Genomic DNA, 26,977 nt, shown 5'->3' with positions numbered 1-26,977 from the left:
CAGAATAAACTCATTTGTTCATGATGTATGATGTTTTCAATATTGCTAAATTCAGTTTTCTAATACTTTGTTAAGGATTTTTGCATTACACCTATGTCCATGAGGGCTATTAGAGTTTAGTTTTCTTTAATGTCTTTATCAGAATAAATGATTTGAGACATTCTCTCCTCTATTTTCTGGAAGAGCTCATGTAGAATTAGTATTATTTCATCCTTAAATCAAATAGTTGATAGGATTCACCAGTGGAGCCATCTGGGTCTAGGGTCTCTTGTGTAGAACAGTTTTTCACTGCAAGTTCTATGGTTTTTAATAGTCATAGAACTATTCAGATCTTCTATTTCCTCTTGTGTGAACTTTGGTTGTTTGTAACTTCAAGAGAATTTGCCTAATTCATCTAACTTTTCAAATTTATTGGTACACAATTATTCATGATATTCTTTTATTATTTTATAGTTCTGCAGGAACTATAGCAATGTCTCTTATTTCATTCCTAATGTTGGTAAGTAATCTTTTCTCTTGTTTTTGTTTGTTTTTCTTGTTAGTCTGGCTACAGATTTATCAGTTTTATTGACATTCTATGGATTTTTCTTTATTTTTTTCTCTTTTCTATTTCACTAATTCCCTCTCTTATTTTTCCTTCCTTATGCTTACTTTGGGCTTAATTTGTTCCTTTTATCTAGTTTCTTAACACTGAAGCTTGGATCTTCGATTTGAGATTTTTTTTCTTTTCTAATACAGACATCTACTGCTATAATTTTTCCATAAATTACAGTTTGGGTTATACCCACAAATCTTGAAGTGTTATGTTTTCATTTCACTTCATTCAGTCCAAAATATTTTATAATCTTAAATGTCATATCTTCTTTGACCCATGTTTTATTTAGGGTATATTTTTTTAATTTTCAAACACACGTAGAGTCTCCATATCTTTCTCTTATTGGTTTCTATTTTAATTTCATTGTGGCCAGAGAACGTACTTTGTATTATTTTATTTCAATCCAGTTGAATTTAATGAGATTTGTGTTGTAGCTTAGAACAGTTTGTCTTGGTGAATATGAACGTTACATATGCACTAGAAAAGAATATATATTCTGTTGCTCTTGTATGAAAATTTCCCTAAATATTAGACTAAATAAGCCAAGTTGGTTTTCTGTGTTTCTCAAGTCTTCTATATCCTTACTGATTTTCTGTCTATTTGTTCTACTAATTACTAAGAGAGGAGGGTTGAAATCTCCAACTAGAATTGCAGATTCATATATTTTCCTTTTAGTTCTATGAGTGTTTTGCCTCAGGTTTTTTGAAACTCTGTTTTTAGGTGCATATACATTTAGGATTCTTAGGGCTTCTTAATGAATTGACCCCTTTATCATTATGTAACACCTTTTTTTGTCCCTGGCAATATTCCTATCATAACATCTACTCTATCTGAAATTAATATAATCACCCCAGCCTTTTTACTTTGTACTGTTAGTGTTTGCATAGTATATTGTTTTCTGTCCTTTTACTATTAACCAATATGTCATTATATTTAATCTCTAAAACAACCCTATGAACTAGGCACTATTATCATCCTCTAATTTACACATGAGAAAACTGAAATAGAGTACTTGACACTGCCCTGTCCTTCCTCTTCACCCAGCCTGATTCCAGAGCTCTTAGTCTTCTCCTGATGCTACTTCTCAAATATGTCCAGATCATAATATTTTCAGTGCCAATTTTTTTCCATTTACATTCCAATATAAATAAAATATTCAAATAATGTATTTTTCCCATTACCTCCATGGGATGTAGTAAGGTTATTAGCATTTTGCATGAGGAAAATTAAAATGTAGATTAAAGTATTTTTTATTTCCCTGAATTGATTCTGGGGCCAAAAGAAAAGAGTGGTAAGATTCTTTACCACTTGTCTGTGAATACCTGTATTGAACTCCACTTTTCTTTCTGTTGTCTGTCAACTTATTTCTGTTTAAGTTAACAATAATTTATCTTATTAACAGATACCAGGTTTAGGGTCAAAATCTATACTAAAAGTTTTTACATTTTATTTAAGAAAATAGGTGACAGCAACCCCACTAATAGCACCTTCTGGATCTCAGTAATTAGTTTATGTCTCAGAAGAGAGTAAGGCTTTGAGTAGTGCTTCCTGGAAATACCACACAGCACCCCAAATTCAGTTGAACCCCCTCATCCTGCAGCAGCTCCTTGGAGCTTGGGCTCTAGTCCATCACCCCACATTGTCTCCACTCCCAAGAGACTGAAAACACCATGACAAGCTGTCGGCTTTGGCACTAGCCAAAGAACAGGGGTTTAGAAACTGTTCTATAGAATCCCTTTCATCAAAGCAGAGAAGGGAAGAAATGGTTATTTTGCCACTAGGCCAGGCCTCCAGCTCTTTGTTGCTGGCTTCTCTGACTGAGTTGACAAGTTCTGTAGGCTTCACTCTGAACATAAATTTCCAACAGAAGAGTTTAGAGTCCCTTAATCTCTACCCAGACAATCATACTGCTTCTCCAGTTAAATGTGGGGAAAACAACCTTAGTGTTTTTATTCAAGAGTCAAAATGCCTAACTCAATCAGACCTTGCTCAGACCTTGGCCCTCCCTTCACTCTCACCTCCACCCACCAGAGACCACTGACACCATAAATGCCGGGAAGGTGGTGGCTTAGTCCACACTACACCAAATTCCTGGCTTGAATATTTTTTTTTATACTAAGTTTATTTGTTTGTCATCTTACAGATGCACTTTTACTTTCTTTTTTTAAAATTTATTTATTAATTTTTGGCTGCGTTGGGTCTTCGTTGCTGTATGTGGGCTTTCTCTAGTTGCGGTGAGTTGGGGCTACTCTTTGTTGTGGTGCACAGGCTTCTCATCGCGGTGGCTTCTCTTCGGAGCACAGACTCTAGGTGAGCAGGCTTCAGTAGTTGTGGCACATGGGCTCATTCATTGTGGCTCATGGACTCTAGAGTGCAGGCTCAGTAGCTGTGGAACACGGGCTTAGTTGCTTCGCAGTATGTGGGATCTTCCTGGACCACGGCTCGAACCTGTGTCCCCTGCATTGGCAGGCAGATTCTTAACCACTGGGCCACCAGGGAAGTCTCTACTTTTTCTTTCTAAATAGATATATGCTGGCAACTGAATAATCTAGATATTTTACTAATCCCAATCAGATGAACTAACACCTTTACATGCTGATCATATGCCAGGCACTAGGTTGGGAATCTTTATTTATTCTGTGTCATAAGTAGTAGAACCTCAAGCTAATATACTCACAATTCTTTCTATAGAGGCTTCCATTTAATTTTATGAAGTGACCATTTATAATAACATTGGAAACAGATGTCTGTGCCTACAATTTTCTAAATTTCTTCACTTTTATTTCTACAACTATGACAATGTTACTTTATTTCTATATACCTTCCTTCAGAACAAAGTGTGAACAGTAATTCTCCTTAGTATTGTATCTTATAATATCTTAAGAAGAGCACTGAATTGGAAGCTTTGAAGATCTTTGTCCTAAGAGCCAGCTAAGTTTGGATGGAAGACTTTGGAAAGTCATTCAAACATTCTTGGTCTCAGTTTTACCACTTAAGACATTAAAAAATTAGACTAGGTGCTCAATAGGGACCTCTTTAATTCTAAGCATCTAAAAATCCTTCAGAGAAAGAATGTACTTTGGAAACAACTAACCAGGTATATGTTTTTTGAAGTGTTAATGATTGATAGGTTGTGACACTGAAATCAGTTAAACACGAATCAAGTATTTACAAATACCTCCCATGCAGTGTATTTTCCATTTCGGGAAGGTATTAGGCAATGGAACATTTCTCAGGTATTTTTACTGGAAGAGACTAAGTAGGCTGAGTTTTTTGTTTCTACTATGTAAAGTTCCCACTAAAGCAATAATGATATGTGAACTGCTCTGTTTATTCATAGACTAAAATACCACATTAAGAATTATTTAGCAAATTGCTCTCAGACTAAGAGGTTTGTGATTTGCCTAACAATACTTTTCTAAAAGTACTGAAAGACCAAATCTATTGTTGTTGTTAATATTAACAATTATAATTCAAAATATCAATGATTTTCTCATTAAATATAGGCACTGTTCCTTGTCCTAAAATGTAAGTCAGCAGTCAGGCTTTACATTTTTAACTCAGCTACTAACTTTTGAGACAATAAAATGTCAAGCCATTTCAATTCTCTCAAAAGATGGAAAAAATGCCATTCAACAAATTACCCCAATCACTGTGGACAGGTAGAGACCATGTTAGTTGTTCTCCAGGCATTAATATAGAAAGCTTTGAAAAACACCCACTATGTTTTCTAAGTTAGCTTTCTAAACTTTCCTAAATTAATTTTCTAAAATAACAAAATAATGCCTAAATGTTTACTAAGTTTATTACAAATTTATTTTCATGCTTTTCTAAAGTTTTCAATTTTCCATTTAAATTTTCAACCTGTTCATTCTTTTAGCATGAAGTCCACATGTATATTACCTATTTAAAAAAAATTTTTTTTTCCCTTTATTTGTCCTGAAGCAAACTTTCTGAGGCTTCAGTGATTACCTAATCATACTGGAATTTAGGATTTGATAACCAAGTCCACATTCCTCCCATCCACACCCTTCATTGTGCAAGAGACTTTGATCTTATCGCCTTCTGGGCCTTTTCCACATCAGAATCCTAGTCTTTCGAATCTCCTTCCAGATGAGAGTTTTCCATTCCTTAATTTTTATTACCCTTCTTTTACTGACCTTTATTTATTTATTTTTAGCTCTATTTTCTTCCTTGAGTGTGTTGTCCAAAAACACATCATGGCTTTTAAGTAAAAGAAAACTATGCTTTCTTTCATCATTATAATGTTTCTTAATAATATCCAGTATTTCATTTATCGTGTATTAAAACAACACATTGAGTAATTAAATGAAAATTTCTACCCTTACATTCAAATTGACATCTTTTATCTTGAAATCATGTTTTCTGTTATTCATTATAGGATGTCAACCATGATGTTTGCCCAGGCGGAATATCACTTGACACTTTCTTGTTCATTTCTATTATTAGGAGAAGTTTTCTTAGTTCCTTTCCTTCCATTATTACTTAAGTGGAAAATGTGTTTCCCAGAACACACCAGCTTAAGAGAAAAAGAATAATCACAATGGCAATCAGGCACCAGGATTTTTCTGGTTACGCTCCAGCATGCTCTGGGGAAAACTGAGCCTCCAAAAAATTCAAGAATGTGTTCCTCTGAATATTCTATTGGCTGCTGTCTTCTTTTCAAGAGCACTGAAGTGATACCTCCTGTGGCCCTTGATATCCAAAGCAGTAGCCAGGAAGACAGTGACCATGGCCCCATACCAGAGCGTGCCCGCGGCTGCAGCCCACTGAGGTCTGTGCTGGACGCCTGGTGCCAGGGGACTGTCTATCTTCTGTAGCTCCTGGCACCACTGTCATTGCCATCACAAACCCTAAAGACCTCTGCTCTTTTGATTTTCACTTGTTCTCCATTTATACTCCCTTATCTTGGGATTTAGTCCTGAATCCAATGAGCCTAAACTAGAGGAGAGTTCATCCCCCAAACACTGGCTGACCACTCTCAAGCCCAACCTAGGCTATCAAGACTGAACTCTCTCTTCCCACATGACAAGTTGTTTCCCATAGGTTCTTTGTTGCCACAGTGTGTTCTACATATACCTGATCTAATTTCATCCTATGATCACCCCCGGGAAAGGTGGTGCCACCAATTTTACAGATGAAAAAACAAGGCATCAAGAAATTAAATTAATTACCCTACATAACACAGCTGACAAGAGACAGAACCCAGAATTAAATCTGGTCTCCAGCCCCAAACCCTGAAGTATAACACATAGATTTTTTCCACTTTCTAGTGATTTGTGTTTCAGATATGCTGCTTCCTAAACCTCATAATATACAGCCTTAATGTCAGGGAATCCTGGAAGCTGCATGACACTTCTTCACAAGACGTGCCCGGACATGCTAGAATCCTAAAGCTAACATGATTCTGGCCCCTACTCCAGTTCTTATGTGTAAAAGTGTTAGCATGCGGTCAAGGGAGCTTGCACTCCACAGATGTGAAGACCTGGACATGGATACATGCTTTGCAAGTATTTGTATAGACCCCAGACCCTGAGATTTTCTCCTTTATGCAATTGGCTAGGAACATTTTCCAGGGTTGAAAAGGGCCTGGTGCTATCAGGCTTCTCTCTTCTCTTCTGCAAGCTTCAAAGTCCTCTCTCTCACTTCTAGGTCTTTTCTAAGAGTCACATATAAGCTTTCTCGGATTCTCTGAGGCAGAGCATGAACTCTCCTTACCCTGTAAACTTATCACCTTCTACAGACTTCTCTCAGCCTCCACATCACATTGCTTCAGAATATCTGTAGGTCTGTCTTGCTCAGTAGGCTCTGAGGTAGTTGAGAACAAGGATTGTGTCTTACTCAGGGTGTAGCCCTAATGTCCAGAAGTTAACAGGAACTCCTGGAAAACTCCATAACTAATACTCTCTCTTTACAGATATATAAACTAGATTTTGTTTTATGTTTTCTAAACCTTATTCCCTAAGCAATTTATTTCACTCTTCCTACCTACATGTCTCTGACAGCAGAAAGATGTGTCCAGAAGGTCAAGAGGCCTAACTCTACACAATGTACTTGCCGTGAATTCAAATTCTAACATCTTGATTATCATTTGTTTCCATCTTGCTGCAGGCTACTCCATAATCCAATGTGCCCAAGATTGTAACAGATGAGATCATCTGGAATGAAATACAGATAAATATATTTCTTTTCTGTTTTCTTAAATATGAATTTATTTTCAGGTGCAACTTAGGAGAAAATATGATCAGCTGATCAAACTGTTGTTTCATGGATGTTGTTTCACAAATAAGAATTATAAAAGGAGGACTTGAATAGCTGGATGTTTGTAAAACATTCCTTTTTCTTTTGATAAGAGAGATATCATGGTAGTAGAAGCACAGACTCTAAAGCCAGACCCCTGAGTTTAAATCATGGCTTCCCCACTACTAGTTGTGTGATATTGACAAATTTCCTACCATCTTTGTGCCTCTTTTTTCCACCTTCCAGATGGAGGTAATATTTGTACTTACCTCATAGAGTTGTTGTGAGGATTAAATGAGTTAATATATGTTAAGCATTTAGAACAGTGCCTGACACATATTGATATCATTATTATGTTTTAAATGTTTCACATTATGTATGGTAGAGTAAAACTGAGGCTCCACTAAGATACGACAAGGATCTGTCACCTCACCTTGTTCCACCTCTCTCACCTTTACATGTCACAACATCTAGAAATGCTCATACTTCTTTTTGAGAAGCAAGTTGTGACAGATTCTTGTAAATACTTATGATGTTCAAAATCTCCTCTTTACTATAACATAAAAGTAGTACTTTATTAGTTTTCTCATAAGGATTTACAATCCTGTAAGGGCTTACACGTGCCCTATGACTGCTGACTCTGTAGGAACTCTGGCTTACTTACTAGGCATGATGTTATCGGGAGGCCTTGTTACCGAGGGAAAGCAGGTCATACATGTGTGTACCCGACCAAACTAGGCTTTGATGTAGAGCCTTTAACTATGTCCCTAGTGCAACTTGGATAATAACATATGAGTTGAAAATCCAACCTTTATATAGTGGTTTGTAGTTTAACAAAGTGTTTTGAATATATTGTCTCATTCAATACTTAAAACAATCTGAGAAAAATTAGTAAATCCATTTTGCAGATGATGAAATTTTGTTTCAGAAAATACATGTAACTGACCAAAAACACAAAGCCAAAAATGGACAGTACCAAATATCCAACCAGAATGTGGCTTAATAGTTATCTTTAGGGATAAACATTGAAATATTAATAAAATGATTATTTGAATTTTCTTCAAAATAATCCAACTGGGGAAGGGAGTATAGTTGAAAAGAAATTGGCCCGGAGTTGACAAATGTTGGAGTCGGATGACAGACATTTGGGGCTCATTATCCTATTCCATCTACTTTTGTTCCTTTTTATAATTTTTCCATAATTTGAAAAACATTGTTTAAGTTAAAAAATGTGGGGCTTCCCTGGTGGCGCAGTGGTTAAGAGTCTGCTTGCTGCTGCAGGGGACACGGGTTCGTGCCCCGGTCCGGGAAGATCCCACATGCTGTAGAGCGGCTGGGCCCGTGAGCCATGGCTGCTGAGCCTGTGCGTCTGGAGCCTGTGCCCCACAATGGGAGAGACCACAACAGTGAGAGGACCGTGTACCGAAAAAGAAAAAAGGAAAAAATGTGTTTCTGATTTTCCAAAATATCAGTATAACTCCTGGCTGTGCTCTTGATCTGCCAGCTGCCATTGGGTGAGTCTGTGCCCAGTTTCCTCATCTGTAAAATGATGATAATAGCAGTGCTCCCCTCATAGGGAAGCTGTGAGAATTAGATGAGCTGCAGGCAGCTCTTCATACACTCTTATTCTGATTCCTTGTTGTTTGCTTTTTTTCATAACAAGCTAACATTCACTTTGAACATAATATTAATAAACTCATTCATTCTTTCAATAAACAAACACCTAAATGATGTGCAAGGAATGTTCTCAACACTGGGGATACAGAGGTGAATAGAATAAGCAGATTACTTGCCTTCCTTAGCTTGAATTCTAGTAGGAAGAAAAAAGAAAAAAAGACATATGCATAGAATGTGTTAAATGCTAATGGAGAAAATATAGCAGGATAAGGGGGATAAAGAGTGATGGGAAGGGGACAGCTATTTGAGCTGGGATGCTCAGGAGATGGGTGGTATTGTGTCAGACTCTGCTCTCACCAGCTCAGGAGAACCAATTAAGTTTCAGAAATTTTGTAGGCCAGTTGTAAAATGCAATCATCACTAAAAATTAAATTATATCAATTTAAAATTAAATAAATTTTATAAAAACAAAGGTAATAAATATTTAAAACTCATCACTTCCTAACTGCTTTCCTGCATTTCACTGTCATTCTTGCCATGGGTTGTCCGTGTCTGCGTCCGTGTCTGTGTGGGAGAATTGCTGTGTGACAGTGCCCACTGCCACCCATCTGTTCCCAACTCCACCTACACTGACCCCATTATAGAAGCTTGAAATTGCCCAGCGTGGAAGTAGTTACACTGGGAAATGTGGCGAATGCAACAAATCAGGGCTTGGTTTATTGTTTGGTGATGGTCACCCTAAACTTCAGCAAGTGATGAATAAAATTGTCAACAATACAGATGAAACTTAAAATTGTGTTATAATATAAATATCACACATTTTTCTTCAGAGAGCCAGTTCTTAAACATTTACCAGCACATCCCAGGTAAACCTCTCTATTAAAGTGACAAGGAGACTTGGAGATGAGAGTGAGCCTTGCAGATGTCCTGGGGAAGAGTGTTCCCGGCAGAGGAAGCAGCAAGTTCAGGCCAGTGTGGCTATAAGCAAGGGAGCCAAGGAGAAATGCTTGAGATCAGAGCAGTAAAAAAGCCAGCGCTTGTGGCACATTATGGATTGTTATAAAGACCACCTTTTAATCTGGGAGAGACAGAAAAACCCTAGAGAGTTCTGAGCAGAGACGTAACCTGATCTGACTTACATTTTAATAGGCTGCTGCAGCTGCTGTGGAGAGTAAACCGCCAGAGGGAAACACAGAAGCAGAAAGATCTAGTAGGATGCGATAGTCCAAGGAAGAGGTGATGTTGGCTTTCACCTTGGTGGTAGGGAGATGTTTAAAATGGTCACCTTTTAGAATGAAATTGGATCATTTGTACAGACATGGATGGACCTAGAGACTGTCATACAGAGTGCAGTAAGTCAGAAAGAGAGAAACAAATGTCATGTATTAATGCATATATGTGGAACCTAGAAAAATGGTACAGATGAGCTGGTTTGCAGGGCAGAAATAGAGACACAGATGTAGAGAACAAATGTATGGACACCAAGGGGGGAAAGTGTTGGGGGGGGAGGTGGTGGTGGTGTGATGAATTGGGAGATTGGGATTGACATCTATATACTAATATGTATAACTAATAAGAACCTGCTGTATAAAAAAATAAAAATAAAATTCAAAAAAATAAAAATAAAATGGTCACCTTTTAGATTTATTTTAATGGGAGAGTCAACAGGACTTGCTGAAAGATTGGAAATTGGAGATGAGAGAAAAGAAAGTCCAGAATGACTTATGGTTTGGGCCTAGGCAACTGGAGGGTGAGTTGGTGTTCACCAGGATGGAGAAGACAAGGATGGTGTTTATCAAGACTATAGGAAGGGGAGGGAAGAAGTGGGAGTTTGGCTTGGCTTTGGACACGTTAAATGGATGCCTATTAGACATCCAGATGAAGATATTACATAGGCAGTTGTATATTTCTGTGAGGAGTTCAGGGGAAAAGTTTAGGCTAAATGCATATTTAGCTGGTGTTTAAAGCCATGAGGCTGATTGAGATCATGCAGGGAGACACTTTAAAAAGGTAAGAGGTTAAGGATTAAGGTCTCAGTGTTGAGCCATGTGGTGCTCCAACATCAAAGGGTCTAAGAAATGAAAAGGAACCAGCACAGAAGGCTGAGAAGGTGAACCTGTAAAACTGTTGTTATTTATTTCTTTGTACCCTGGTTCTTTCCTACAAAGCCTTTGAGACAGCAAACAATGAAAACAAATAATAAGCTAATAAAATAGAAATAGAAAAAAGTCTGTGTCAACAGAAATACTAAAAATATGTGAACTGTGAGAAACAACAGTATAGTTACTGTGAACTTCACGTTTGGTTCTGAGTTTCCTAGAACTTGAAGCAAAAAGGAAACACAATCAGTGTATTAGTTTGCTAGGGCTGCCATAAGAAAATACCACAAACTGAGTGGCCTAAACAACAGAAATGTATTTTCTCATAGTTCTAGAGGCTTGGAAGTCCAAGATGAAAGTGTCAGCAGGTTTGGTTTCTCCTGAGGCCTCTCCTCTTGGCTTGCAGACGGCCACCTTCTCCCTGTGTCTTCACATGGCCTTTCCTCTGTGCACCCCTGAGGTCTCTTCCTCTTTTTAAAAGGACAGCATTCCTATTGGATTAGGATCCCATACTTATGACCTCATTTAGCCTTAATAACTCTTTAAAGGCCCTATCTACAAATATATTCACATTGGAGTTTAGGAATTCAGTTTTTGGGGAGACACAATTTAGTCTACAACAATCAATGACACTATCTTTACTAACAAAATTCTAAGAGATATACTCAAGTAGGCTGTATGCTATAATTGTTATGTTAGTTCTCTTTTAGTCAATACTATTATCGGATACTTGGTTTGCTCAAATATTACTTTTAATGATTTTATTAAAGGTACATGTGAGAAAGTGTCCAAAGAGAATGTCCCCGAGCTGAGTAGAGGAGGCTGGGTACTGAGCATGCCCCAGGGAGCCGGCTTCAGAAATGCAAATGTCTCTCTAAGAAATAAGTGCTGCTCTTATTCTGCTTTGATTGCATCTTTAGGTTTTGATGTTGAGAAGAGGAGTATACCAAACGTAAAATAGATAGCTAGTGGGAAGCAGCCGTGACCACCTGGAGGGGTGGGATAGGGAGGGTGGGAGGGAGGGAGACGCAAGAGGGAAGAGATATGGGAACATACGTATATGTATAACTGATTCACTTTGTTATAAAGCAGAAACTGACACACCATTGTAAAGCAATTATACTCCAATAAAGATGTTAAAAGAATACTCCATAAAAAGAAAAGAAGAGGAGTAGGTAATCAGGCAGGAAAAATTCTACATAATCCTTACTAAAATCCAAGTCAGATGTTGGAAGGCAATGCTGTATGCATCACTATTAGAAATAAAGATAAAAATCAAACACTGAAAAAATTCTGTGGACCAGGACCACCAATATTCAAGATATGATGGGGAGTCACAAAACTTAAGAAAATTACTTATTGAAAACATGACTTCTTTATAGTCTCTGAGAGATGTATAAGTACTTATTTTTACTTTAACCTAAAAAAATAAATATATAAAGATTCTAGAGACTTGTGACTTCTCATGGTTTACTAGGGCATTTTAATCTTCACCTGTTAGCTTGCTTTGATAAGCTGTAAACCTTTAACATGGAAAAGGACTTGTTTATTTTGGGGGGAGGGGGAGGAATAGAAATATTGCTGTAGACTATGCCTACTTTGAGGTCATGCTTAGTAGGAGCACAAGAAGAAGAACGCCAAAGAACATTCCTGAGGGATGAAGTAGATGGTAGCATGCCCAGGTAGAAATAAGTACATGAAGAGAGCATTCTATGAGAAAGGTGGTACCTGGTGTTATTGACTCTGAATACTGAAACATCGAATGTAGTTGAGTCATCCCTTTCCATAAAGACAGCAACATGAGTAACAGGCGGGCATCTTTACCTAGGAACTTGTTGAAGATAACACAACAGTTAATTGAGTATCACTAAACCACAATGATGAAATGAGGATTTACATTCATTTTACTAACTACCTAATGGTCCAGATAACACTAGTTTCACGAAATGCTCTGTGCAGAAAAAGTTTTCACATCAAAGAAATAGGGAAAATCCTACCGACTTCGTATCTACTATAACTTCACAACTTCCATTAGCATATTTATTGTTCTGAAATATACTTTAGTTCAAATTTTAAAAGGCCTTTAACCTTGTTTAAAATGTCAAATTTACTTGACCAAGAAACACTTTTTTTAATGATACCTATTAATATCTTGATGAACTAAAAAATTTTAGAATAGTGACAATTTTTTAGCACAACCAATTTTATATTATAACCCATTACACTCACCCCAATATAACAAAATCTTCACAAAATCACACCAAAAATGTAACTTTTTTCCACTTCTTTCTTTTTTTTAACATAAGTAACAACCCCACTAAATTGATTTGACCTGTTAAACCATTTTAACTCACAGTTTAAGAAACAACACTTTTGATGATGATGCGTAGAGGGAGCCAACGATGTAATGACTAGAAAGGATGTACAAGGAGTTCCATACCCTGCCCTTTAAGTCAGCTGATTCTCCCATGCGACCATGTACCTACTGCCCATTAAAGCAAGCCCAGAGCACTCTCTGATGTTTCTCCCATTGCTTTTTAGATTTTCCTACCAAAGTATCCTTTATAATCTTTATAATAGCAAAGGAGAGAGAATATGTATGCAAACCTGGATGGCTGTAGCATAGCCCAAAGCAACCACTGGCAAGGGTAAATTGTCTTTGAAGTCTTAGGTTTTACCTTAAAAATTCATGCAAAATTTGCGTTTGACTCTGTAATGTAGAAAGTAATGTAATGTAAACTATCATCAAACACACCTGACATTCCAGGAAGGTGCTCCAGGGAGTTTTTTTTTTCTGCAGATTTTCCTGCTGTGCCACTAAGAGATTTTGTCACACTGTTCTGAGGAATGACTCTTATTCTTTCACCTAATTCCACCCCAGTTTGATCCAGGATTGTTTCTGTTTCTCCATCTCTCTAATCCTCAAATTCTAACCCTATTTCTTGCCCCTGCAGCCACAGATTTAACAATCCTTCTGATTCACCTCCTTGTATTTTTGATCTTTGTATTCCTTTATGGTTTTAAAATTAATTTATTTATTTCTGGCTACATTGGGTCTTTGTTGCTGCTCGCGGGCTTTCTCTAGTTGTGGCGAGCAGGGGCTACTCTTTGTTGTGGTGCACGGGCTTCTCATTGCGGTGGCTTCTCTTGTTGCAGAGCACGGACTTTAGGCGCATGGGCTTCCGTAGTTGCAGCACGCAGGCTCAGTAGCTGTGTCTTATGGGCTCTAGAGCGCAGGCTCACTAGTTGTGGTGCACGGGCTTAGTTGCTCAGTGGCATGTGGGATCTTCCCAGACCAGGGCACAAACTCGTGTTCCCTGCATTGGCAGGTGGATTCTTAACCACTGTGCCACCAGGGAAGTCCCCCTTTATGGTTTTTGATGGTGCACAATCTTATCAATTTTTGTGTCCAATGACAACTCTTATTCTAGTTCCCGGTCAAAAGAAACCCCGTCCCAATTTACAGCCCTTTATTCCACACTTGACTCAATCTGGCTTGGCCCCATCTTGGTTGAGAGTTTATTCAAAAATAGAAATGGGGAGTGGGGAGCGGGTAGGAAAATTTTATCAAGATTCCAAAATTCAGGAATTCCCTGGCAGTGCAGGTTAAGACTTGGCACTTTCTCTGCCTGGCCCAGGTTCAATCCCTGGTCAGGGAACTAAGATCCTATAAGCTGTGTGACACAGCCAAAAAAAAAAAGATTCTAAAATTTCTCAATACAAAATGGATTGGATTTTAGTGATGCTTGAAGTACTTCAACATTTGGTGCCTAATAGAGGCCCTCAGAAGTGCCACCCTCATGTATCAGCAGAATATCCTACCTCTGTGAGCTCCCCGGAGAGATTCAAGTATCAATCCATGGAATACCTGGGTTTTCTGATACTAGTGCAAGATTTTATATATATATAAAAAACACTGTTTTTGGAGAAACCTCTTATTCCACCAACAAGTGAGGGCAAAAAAGGCAACTCCTTCCCTGAAAATTGTGCTCAATTCCAGGCTATCCTTTATAAGTTTTGGTACTTCTACCAATCAGGATATGGTAAACAATGGTATCTCTCACTTCAGCAAGGGGTAAGTCCACCAATTAGCTGTGCTCCAGGAAAAGAAGTGTGACACACTGTCCTGAACTCAATTCAAGGAAGGCCACGCTAGGTTGTCTCCATAGAATGTATCTTACTGATCCACTCCCACTCCAGCCCATGCTTATGTTCAGCTAGACCAACTTCTCAGATGTAACCAGCCCTGATTTCCTGACCCTACCACATACCCCATACACAAAAAGTGTCTGGGAGAAATAGATCACAACAGATTTAACATCATTCTTTATTTCCTCATTACTATGAAACAGGTAAAATAACCCTTGGCCAGTGTAGTCAGGAAGAGTGTCTGCTGTCTTCCAGACTGGAGTCCAGCTCATCCTCATTCATTGGGTTGGCCACAAAGTTCGTTCGGTTAATGAATACTTTTTTTCAGTAAAGTTCTTGGTGAAAATGAAAAGTGTGTCTTTTACTTAAAACCAATATTTCCATCTGTACCTGCCACATGGGATTCGTTTCATGCAAGTCCTTGGAATGTCACTTCCCTGTATGAGACTCATTCTGTCTCTAGAAAATTGTCCTTGGTTATACTTGCTCAGTGTTAGCTGTAAATAACAATGTGCACTGCAATTATGTGGAAAAGCCAGGGCCTAGAATTCTATCTCATAACCCCCCAGATTCAGAAACAGATACATCCTCTAAAGGCAAGGTTCCCAAATAAGCAGCCCTCAAGCCGTGTGTCGCCTGAAGTGTGCTTTGTTAGACCCACACATGTGTTTATAATTTGACTTGGTCACCAATATTTGGAAACTGGAAGATTTTAATCCAAATGTTTGACTTTGCATGGAAAATCAGAAGAACTGGCAAAGCTTGGCCCTTATTCTGACACTCCTATTTGACACCTCTGGGGCTAAGCAGCAGGACCTCCTTCAGAAGCTGCCTGCCCTCTCCATTTTAACCCAGTAATCACCACTTTCCGTTTTCTCTCGTACACACAAACCAAGTGTGAACTGCTGGTTTTCTTAGACTACAGAAGTATTTATTTGCACCCACGCCTATATCAAAAGTGGGAAAAGGAAAGCTAGACTTCCTCACAGATTTTGTGAAAAACTAGATAGGACCATATTTTTTGGTGGCAATAACAAATTTTTCTTACAAGTTTAATATGCAAAGTGTGTTTTAAGTTGAAAGGATTCAACTTAAGACATAATTACAAAACAAAATGAACTGCTATAAGAACTACAACCTCTACAAGGGAAAAACAAGTGTGATGAAATAAATAATAATTAAAAATTGAGGTGTCAGGGTCTGTTTGGGGATGTGGTAATGCTGCTGTGAAATGCATTTACAAAGCTGGCTGTCTTCACACATGTACCTCATCACAGCCCCCTACACCAGAACCTTCCACATTTATCCCCGTCCCACCCCACTGGCTTTTGAGTTTGCAACTTTTGCTCTAAAAGAGTAAGTCTACAAAAAGAAATGACGCCCAATTCCTCCTATCACTACCCACATGGACCCAACATACCTGTCATCCAAAAATACCGTAACAACATGGTATATTTCTGGTTAACAGTGACTACAAATCATGGAGATGTGATATATGTATACTTTCAGGTAAGAGATAAAACTCAGTGACTTAATGGTGAAACAGAAAATGAGGCATTTATACAACTGGGTATTCCAAACAAGTTGGTGCTGAATTTTTTCTCCTGTCCTAGACTAGTGCAGAGCTACACCAAAATAATAGCCAAAGTGTACTTCAACTGGATATAGAGTGTTCCAGACAGCAAACAGGGGCTGACTGATACGGCAGGAACACACTTCTAACATTTGGGCTAATGGTAGTCAGATAAATCCCCCACGCTCTGATTACGCAAGAAGGAGGGAGAAGAGGCAGCGTAGGTGGCCTAGGCTAAAGTCCGAAAATATTTTGAGCAGATCAGCATTTAGTCACACATGGGTTGTGATGTCAGCAAGACAGCCTCAGGACAGCCTTCCCAGAAATGAACTCTGAGCAGGGGCTGCCCAAGTCCTGACAAGACCCGGGAGTGCTATAATCAAGGCAGCCATTCCCAGGAGGAGGAGAAGGGCAGGGGGTCTGGAGCAAAGTTGAAGCATGTAGCATACTGATCCCTTCAGTCTAACATCACTCAGATCAAGAGCATAGTGAAGGTAAAGGACCTTACTATGTAGAATTTTTTCTCTTTTTTTTTTTGACCATTAGATGTAATAAAAACATAAGAGATAGAGACTTAAGGAGATTCTTCACCAAGCAACAAAATCACTTAAAGTTCAATCCAGTGTTATAGAATTACCTCATAATTATATTATTTTTTGTTGCAAGTTTTCCAAACTGGGTTATCCTATCCTTGCAAATCCAACAGCCTCATCAGAGAAAGCCTTGATGTAGCAGAAGTTGCTAGAGCAGTCTGACAAAACCAGACTGTTCCGATTAACTCTATGACATAACAAATTACCCCGAAATTTAACAGCATAAAACAACCATTTTATTTGTTTACAATGTGAAGTGTCAGTAATTCAAGAAGGTCTCACTTGGGCAGTTCTTGGAGCCCCTCACACAGTTGCAGTCCAGAGATTGGCTGGACTGTAATTATTTGAAGGCTCAGCTGGACAGGATGTCAGCTGAGAGCTCAGCTGGGGCTGTTAGCCCCGCATCTGCATCCTGTCTCTCAGTGCAGCTGGGTCTTCTCTCTACAGAGCCACTGGATTCCAAGAGCCATTATCTTCAGAGGGAGAGTCTCAAGAGCACAGAGAACAAAGGTTCCAAGAGACCGAGGAAGAAGTTGCAAGACTTCCCTTGACCTAATGTTGGAAATCACTCAGTGACACTGGCGCTGAACTTTATTGGTCAATGAAATCACTAAGACCAACACAGAATCAATGGATCCAATTGTTCTATGAAAGGGGTATCATCTAAATTTGGAATTGACATCCTTTACTCTGAAGTTATAGGTTTTAATTGAAACCCTTCCTGGTAGTCAAGCCTAGAGGTATGGAAAATAACTTCTCTATGTTTGTTTGTTTGTTTCTAACATTCAATCTACTGTTTTGCAATACCAAAACTTTTATTTTTTTTATTTTATTTATTTATTTTTGGCTGTGTTGGGTCTTCGTTGCTGTGTGGGGGCTTTCTCTAGTTGCGGCGAGCGGGGGCTACTCTTGTTGAGGTGTGAGGGCTTCTCATTGCGGTGGCTTCTTTTTTTGCAGAGCACGGGCTCTAGGCGCGCAGACTTCAATAATTGTGCCTTGTGAGCTCTAGAGCTCAGGCTCAGTAGCTGTGGCGCTCGGACTGAGTTGCTCCGTGGCATGTGGAATCTTCCCGGACAAGGGCTCAAACCCTTGTCCCCTGCATTGGCAGGCAGATTCTTAACCACTGTGCCACCAGGGAAGCCCCTACTAAAACTTTTAGAAGCAACATTTCTCATCCATAATTTGTGATAATTTTTGAGTTAAAATTTAATATATAGAATTTCAGTTAATCTTCCTTGAAGAAATAATTCAAAACAAAGTTTCTTAAGCTTGGAAATCAGGAAAGACAGTCAATAGACTTCTCTTTGTTACATGCTGTTCTAGTATACTTGGTGTTATGTAGTCTGTTCCTAGTTAATCTCAAATTACCTTTATACAATTAAAAACTCATAATCTTACTTTTAATCAAATGTTTTTCTTTTGTTCTTCTGTAAAAAGATGTTTCTGATCTCTGAAAGCTTTATAAAGAGTAAAAGGATATTCTTATTTTCCCCCAAATGATGAAATTGCTGTATCTTCTTTCTTCATGGCTAAATAAGCATTTAAAGTTCACACCCCAAATCAGATGCCTTATTAAAAGGAATTAGAGCTTAAAAGGGAAATACAGGGTTTCTTTGAAATATGACTTGGAGGTCTTGTCCTAGACTGTGAAACTTAAAAAATGTTTCATCATGTAAGATCTGGTTCTGGTTTTTCATCCCTTTTTGTTTGCAGAATAGGGGCATGGAATGATTTTTTTTTTTTTTAACAATCAATCAGTAGTTGTTCTTTAGTTTCTTCAATATAAGTTTCTTTCCTCTATGGTACTGTCATAGTCCTCTTCCCCCTCCCCTCCCCTCCCCTCCCACCTCCCCCTCCCCTCCCCTCCCCTCCCACCTCCCCCTCCCCTCCCCTCCCCTCCCACCTCCCCCTCCCCTCCCCTCCCCTCCCACCTCCCCCTCCCCTCCCCTCCCCTCCCACCTCTCCCTCCCCTCCCCCACCCCTCCCCTCCCCCTCCCCTCCCCTCCCCTCCCCCTCCCCTCCCCCTCCCCCTCCCCCTCCTTCTTCTTCTCCTACTGCTTCTCTTCCTCCTTCTGCTCTACATTCTTCTTATATTCCTTTTCCCTTTCTTTAGTATTCTGTATCCTTGAATTGGATTTATATTGAGGGAAAAATCAAAATAAAAGAGGAAAAACTAAGTATGAATCTTTGTATATATTCCAGTGTAAGAATTTATGGAATCAAATGCATGGTTCTTCACTGAACCTCCCTAAATTAGAAGTCTTTCAACTTAGTAGACAGCCATTTAAATTAAACTAAAAAGGTTATTTATAGCAAAGAGGGAGGATTTTAAAAGGTTAGTAAAGTATTAAGCTAAAAGGGATTTAAAATATGTATTAGGTAATAGGCAAATCCATAGTGATAGAAAGTAGATTAGTGGTTGTCAGGGACTAGGGGAGGGGCAATGGGGAATGCCTTAATGGGTACAGATTTCTTTTGGAGGTGATGAAAATGTTCTGATAATAAAGTTCAACTCTTGTTTTTCCTAATACTCCTAGGGCCCTAGAACCTGTTCTTATTCTGAAGAAATCCTAAACTTCCATCATCAATCCTAAATAGGTTATGTTACACCGTCCTTGTGGGGTTGTGAGAGGTAAGCAGGAAAGAATTGTTCTGAGGAACAAAGAGCCAAAAATAATCCTGAGCTGAAATGGCTGCCTTACCACCCCCATGTATGGTTCATTCTAGTCACACAGATGATCATAGTTCATCCTGAATCTGTAAAGATTCAAGAATTTAAACTTATTCCCTCAAAGGGAATTGCAAAAATCCAACACAATCTTGAGTAAACAATTAAGGTGTTTATTAATTTATGAACCAGACACCCTAATACAGACATAAGTAGAAAGAATAGTAATAATGGTTTGAAAATCAAAACATGCACTATGGGATTGTGTTTAGTCATAAAATTCAAGCCGTGTCTAATTTTCATGCACACCTTCTCTCCTATTTCCTATGTAAATAAAGTGAAGACTTAATTTTGAAATTATTTCCTTTTGTGAAGAAAATTGGGTTCTAGAACCATCTTCTCTTTGAGCTTGTTTCAAGGCATTGTGCTTTATTTTGTTATTTAGGGAGATGAGGTTGAGGGAATATTGCTTGTTTTCTGTGATTAACTTCCATAATTTCTTTATAACTAACAGCATTTTTGAAGTCCTAATAGATCAATTAGTGTCCTAGGCTGGACAAAGCTATTTCTTTCCCTTCTGGGAGCCTTGAATGTGAAAATGAAAATATGTGAGAAGATTGCAGTCAAAGAAAGGAGGAGGAGGAGGAGAAGAGGAGGAGGAGGGGGAGGTGGCAGCTTGTAGAGAGTTGGAGAGGAGATATGGGATCTAGACTTGAAAACTGGTCAAGCACATCCTTGAGATTGGGGAGTACTCTAACAATACATCAGTGGGAGAATGCATAGGCCTCAGAGTCTTAGAAGTATCAAAGAAGCCTGTTGGATTTACACTTGTATTCAAATTCAAAACCACCTCCATGTGTGTCTCCTTTTTTGACGTCTTCCTCTCTAGGGAGATTCTGACTACCCCCATTAGGAAGTCCCTATCTAATACCTTCCTTAGCCAGCTCTGTACCATCCTTAGCTGGTCCCCTTAGGATGGCCATACAAAGCCAAGCAACTTTGCTCTGTCCCTTCTTTGTATAGTCATGTCATTACCATATGGGTAGAGGTTTGATGGCCTTTGTACTTACTGTTTCTTCTGCAAGGAAATGCTCATCCTTGATGTGCACAGGGCTCCCTCCCTGTCACAGGTTGGGTTCCCTAGGAAGCCCACTCTGAAACAGGCTTCTGACCATTAGATATGAATATTTATTGGGGGTATTCTTAGAATCAGCTGTGAAAAGAAGGGAAAGGAAGGGAGGTAGGGTTAGCAGCCTCAGCTAGCCCTAGGAGGGAGACTCCAAAACATAAATCTCCCACCAGATAGGTCCTGTTTGGGCTTTTCTATCCCCACCTTGATGAGTCATTGGACATGGGCCACCTTCAGGAAGGACACGACCTTGAGAGAGGCTCCTGGCACCAGAGGTCCCCCTGAACATTCCGAGGCTGAAGGTTGTCTTTTGACAGCTCTCCAGCACCTGGGGCAGAAAGTCCTTCCTTGACGGGGGACCTGGGTGGCACATGTCTGCATTCCTCACTTCATGCAGACTCTTCATAAAGGTTACCTCCTCAGAGACGCCCCTCTGACCGTCCTTTAAACTACTCCCATTCCTAGCCCCTAGACACTGAGATCAGGGTGTCAGCAGGGTTGGTTTCTCCTGAGGCCTCTCTCCTGGGGGTGTATATGCTCATCTTCTCCCTGTCCTCACATGCTCTTCTGATCTATCTGTGTCCAAATTTCCTCTTCTTATAAGGACACCAGTCATACTGGATGAGGGTCCACCCTAATGACCTCATTTTAACTTAATTACCTCTTTAAAGACTTTATCTCCAAATGCAGTCACATTCTGAGGTACTAGAGGTAGGGCTTCAAAATTCAAAATATGAATTTGGCAGGGGGATTGGCACACAATTCAGCCCATAACAGACTAGGTTTCAAGATTAGCCAAAAGGATGTTAAAATTAATTTATGTACCATAAGATCACCCTAAAATAATAAGCATCAGCTCACACAGAAAATTCCAGAAGGTTGCCCAGATGTGAAAGTAATTGAGGGCATGTAAATAGAGAGGCTTACAGGAGTGCTTTCAATCTTTTGGCAAGTGGACAGGCTTGGTCTAGCTTCACATTGGCACTGCAAACCTGCATTCTATACCAAGGCACATACTAAAAGACGATTTACTCTCCAAGACATTGTATTGAAGAATGACTTGGCCTCAAGGTGAATAACTTCTGGACCAGTTGTGTCAGTAATACTGTAACAAAGATGAAACATGACTCCATACTGTATCTATTCCTTTAGCTCTAACCTTTGTGCTCTGTTGCCTGTGCTTAGTCATGCTGGCTCTGGATCTTTTGTAAAAGAATGTTGTCTATAGTGTGAAATATACAGGATAGCCTATTCTCAAGGCTCTGACCTTTAAAAGTATAACACTTTTCCATTCATACAGAGATTAAAAGTTGCAGAACAGAGAATAGTATTTGTCCTGTTGGAGGTTTACAGGAACATTGTGACCAGACCTATGTGGACAGATGCAAGAGCAAAGGATTCCAACACCAAGTTTGTGACAACCAGCCCACCTCCTCCCCTTTTAATATAAAAGAAGCCTGAATTCTAACTCAGGGAAATGGTTCTTTAGGACACTAGTCCACCCTCTTCTCGGTCTGCTGGCTTTCCAAATAAAGTCACTATTCCCTGTCCCAAGACCTCGTCTCTCAATTTATTGGCCTGTTGTGTGGCAGGCAGTATGAGCTTGGACTCGGTAACAATATCTTGCTATTATTGTTAAAGTGTATATATATATATATGTGTATATATATATATATATGTATATGTATATGTATATGTATATGTATATATATATATGTCCTTACAAAGGAAGTCCTGAGGTGGTTTCAGTATTTTAGAACTGAAGTAGGGGTAAATTGCTGAGTTAATGTATCAGAACGTAGACACCCTGTTTTCCCCTAACAGCATCCCCAATCAAACCTTCAGGATTTGAAGGAAATTGTGAATTTCATCCACTTTTTCTTTTTTACCTAAAAAGACATTCTTGTCTTTAAAAATCTTGTTTCTTAAACTGTGACCCTTCCCAGCAAAATCAGAATCACCTGGGGTCTTATTAGCAGGCAGCATTGCTCCCCCAGACCCACTAAATGTGATTCCCTGGGGATGGGACCCAGTCATCTGCTTTGGTAACAGGCTCTCTAGGTGATTCTTATATTCAATAAAAGTTGAACATTGTTTTTAAAAGCTGATGAGGGTCTCATATACAAAATATTTACTTTGGTGGATAGATTTTTTTAAAAAAACTGCTCCTTAAGATAGTAGGAAGAGAAATATTAACAACAATAATAATTTTGTTTTGAACATAGTTGTACATAGTTAACTCAAAGGTGTAAATGAATCCTTACTAAAGTCTATCACATGACTAAGGGCTCTCCCAGCATAGGTAAGAGTGGGAATGGACCTTGCAGGTAAGGTACTCCTGGTCAGTGAAGGTCTCACCTGTCGAGCAGCCAAGTAGTTCCTGCTGGGTCAGCTTGCTGGACTCCTATGAATGCAGCCAGTAAGGAGACGATGAGCCCACCTGAATTTGTACAGTTTGTGACACTTGGCAGAGCAGATGGCATGAGCTTCATCTTCACATTTGTTCCTCTTTCCCCCCAAGTTTCATGCCCAGTGTCCAGGCCAGGTAGACAATGCATGCACAGTTATGACAGTTGTGTCATAGCAAGGAAGCTCACACTTAGAACAAAAACCCAATCTATTAAAGGAGCTGTTAGTAAACCTGTCCATCCACCCCTACAGAGAGAGAGACAATATCTTTATTATTCTGATCAGGAAACAAATCTATCTTCTGACTCAGAGAGAGGTATCATTTTTATCATCCTGGACTATCTCCAAGGATAGAAGGAAACTAGCTTCATTATCCTGAAGAATAAACAAATCTTCTCCCTGCCTGGAGAAGATCTGCAAATCTCCTTGAACAAAACTGTCAATGCTTTTTGCTCAGAAGACATCCAGATATGCCAGATATGATTATGCCTGGATTATCTCTCAGCACTACCTTTTAGTATGTTTTGCTTTGATGACTCAGAAGTTAGCCTGGGTGTTAGGACAACTCAAGCTTGTCTTCTTGCATTGACTCCAGAAGGTAAACCTTTTATTTAATACTTTGTATAATCATGAACTCAGGCTTCAAACTTTTTAAGTAGTGCATCCTGTACCTCAAGCAGAATCTTGCATGTAGCCTCAATGTATAAAAAAAGATGAAAGCAGAGGGGATGAGGTGAAGCTGTCATGAGCTGGGACTTCTCCTCAGCCCCTTTCCCTTTATCTCCCTGCGTTGTATTCTGGATCAACTTGGCCTCTGAGCAACCTCAAAAGCTCATATCCCTCAAAATACAGTTGAAAACCATCACTGTACATCACTGTACTTAAAGAGTGATTGCTGTTTTATAATTGCTAGCCCTCCTCAGCAGGTTGGTGGGTTATCGTGCAGTGAGAAAAGGGGTTAGGCTATGAGTAAGTAACTAACAGTTCTTCCTGGCAGCAGTGGAGGGGAAACCTGGTGGTTTTAGTCACTAAGTCATGGAGGAAAATAGTTTAGTTTCTGTTACAGGAAACATGTCCAAGCGTGTCCGTAAAGGATAGTGGTCATCTCTGTACCCTTTTACTTACTTATTCGTGCATTTATTTTTTTCAGCAAGAATATCATATCGATATTGATAACCTACTAAATACCAGACATAGTGTTAGTGTACAAAAGTGAATAAGACATGATGCCACTAAAAGGAGGGATAAATAGAAGCAAGTATTACATCAGTAAAAACTAAATTTTTACAATGACAACATTACATACATGTGCCGTACAAGGGTATGATGTGTTTCTATGACATCTTCTGCTAGTTGACTCTTTCTGCCTGAGACAGTCATCAGAATATGTGCAGAAATTCCTTGTGTTGGAGAAGATGGAAAGCCTCGAGGGACACTTTTTATTTTATTTTATTTATTTATTTATTTTTGCCTGTGAAACGAGGCACGTAGGATCTTAGTTCCCAGATCAGGGATTGAACCTGTGCCACCTTTAGTGGAAGCACAGAGTCTTAACCAATGGACCACCAGGGAAGTCCCAGAGGGACACTTTTTAAAATCTACTTGCTTTCCCACTCTGAGGCTCAGCTGGCCACAGGCCAGGGGCTGAAGTTCCTTTCTTCCAAGCCAGTGATTCTGGTTCTTGGATAAGGTGTTGAGGAACACTAAGAGCAGTGGGGACTGTGACCTCGGGACTTTATCTGCAGGAAGAAAACAGTCCAAATATGACAGTGATTCGCATGGGTACCCGCAAGAGCCAGCTGGCCCGCATACAGATGGACAGTGTGGTGGCAATGCTGAAAGCCTTATACCCAGGCCTGCAGTTTGAAATCATTGCTGTGTCTACCACAGGGGACAAGATTCTTGATACGGCTCTCTCTAAGATTGGAGAGTTACCAAGGAGCTGGAACATGCACTGGAGAGGAATGAAGTGGACCTGGTTGTTCACTCCCTGAAGGACCTGCCCATGGTGCTTCCTCCTGGCTTCACCATTGGAGCCATTTGCAAGCAGGAGAGCCCCTCTGATGCTGTTGTCTTTCACCCAAATTTTGTTGGGCAGACCCTAGAAACCTTGCCAGGGAAGAGCGTGGTGGGAACTAGCTCCCTGCGGAGAGTGGCCCAGCTGCAGAGAAAGTTCCCACATCTGGAGTTCAAGAGTATTCGGGGAAACCTCAACACACGGCTTTGGAAGTTGGATGAGCTGCAGGAGTTCAGTGCCATCATCCTGGCTGCAGCTGGCCTGCAGTGCATGGGCTGGCAGAACCAGGTGGGACAGATCCTGCACCCTGAGGAGTGCAGGTTGGGGGCTCTGGGAGTGGAAGTTCAAGCCAAGGACCAGGACATCTTGGATCTGGTGGGTGTGTTGCATGATCCTGAGACTCTGCTTCACTGCACTGCTGAACGGGCCTTCCTGAGGCACCTGGAAGGAGGCTGCAGTGTGCCAGTGGCAGAGCATACAGCTATGAAGGATGGGCAACTCTACCTGACTGGAGGAGTCTGGAGTCTGAATGGCACAGATAACATGCAAGAGACCATGCAGGCCACCATCCGTGTCCCTGCCCAGCATGAAGATGGCCCTGAGGATGATCCACAGCTGGTGGGCATCACTGCCCGGAACATTCCACGACGAGCCCAGCTGGCTGCTGAGAGCCTGGGCATCAGCCTGGCCACCTTGCTGCCGAACAAAGGAGCCAAGAACATCTTGGATGTTGCACGGCAGCTCAATGATGCCCACTAACTGGTCTGTGGGGCACAGGTGCCTGGGTTGCTGGTGCCCAGTGCCTACATCCCAACCCTCAGTGCCCCATTCCCATTGCTACCTGGGGGGTGATTACCCAGGGGATTGAACTGCAGGGGCAGAGACTTCCAGAGACTTGTCTTACCTTGGGGCCTTGGTGATGGCTTGTCTCCTCAGTAGGTGGGGGCTTAGTCTCTAGAGAAAAATATCTAACAAGCCACAGCCTTTGAATGTAACCAACTCTACTAATAAACCAGATCTGAAGGTGAAAAAAAAAAGTCTACTTGCTTTGAAGGCACTGAATCTTATAAACTCTAAATATTTTCATAATTCTTAAATTTTTGTGACCAACTAACCAAATTGTGCATCAGAAAGGCGTTTTCCTATAAATAACATCCGGCTGCTTTTCTAACAGGATAATCACAAATAACCTAAGCAGAGAATAATTTCTCCTTGGGAAGGGCCTAGAAGCTTAAAATTGGTAATATATACCTTTTATCAAAAATGACGATGATCTCTATTAAATGTTCTAGTTATATTGAATCATTTAGTTTAATTCTCATAATTACTTAATGAGTTAAGTACTGTCTTACTTTTGAAGTGAGAAAAGGGAGAGTCAGGGCTGCTAGGTGATTGCCCAACATGCTACAGGAAGTACGGGCAGGTCTGTCCACTCCCGTTCCCAGGTTCCTCAGAGCCCTGTTCTGTGCTTGAAGAGCAGGAAGCCACTGCCAGCTCCTCTGTACCCAAGTCATCCTTTTAGCTTTCATCATAAAGGGAAATTCATGTCTTTCATCTTCTCTGACCAGTAAGCTCCCTACATCTTTCCTTCCTCAATAATGTCTAATGAAATATGAGAATATATGTAACCTGGGGTATGAATTTCCCTTTTGAGTATTCAGAAAGACTCTTCTGCAATAAAGAAAGAAAATAAATTGGTAGAAGAAATTCAAAGAGTGTTAAATCTTGACAAAAGTTTGAATAAATAAAATAATTTTTATCTTTATGTTGATGACAAGAAACTTTGGATGAAATCACTTGAAGATGAATTTTCTCTTTCAATTTTGAATTGAAAGAAGATAGCAAATAAATATAGCATATACAAGAG

The 26,977-nt window shown here is 39.8% G+C and overlaps 1 pseudogene; it reads left to right on the top strand.

Moving 5' to 3' along the window:
- Nucleotides 1–24,843: 24,843 nt before the first annotated feature.
- Nucleotides 24,844–25,991, top strand: LOC137205078 (porphobilinogen deaminase pseudogene; annotated as a pseudogene).
- Nucleotides 25,992–26,977: the final 986 nt, after the last annotated feature.

The sequence above is a fragment of the Pseudorca crassidens genome, chromosome 13 (genome assembly GCF_039906515.1).
Source record: "Pseudorca crassidens isolate mPseCra1 chromosome 13, mPseCra1.hap1, whole genome shotgun sequence".
NCBI lineage: Eukaryota > Metazoa > Chordata > Mammalia > Artiodactyla > Delphinidae > Pseudorca > Pseudorca crassidens.
Note: the sequence above shows the minus strand (reverse complement) of the source record. Positions and strands in the feature narration are given on the sequence as shown.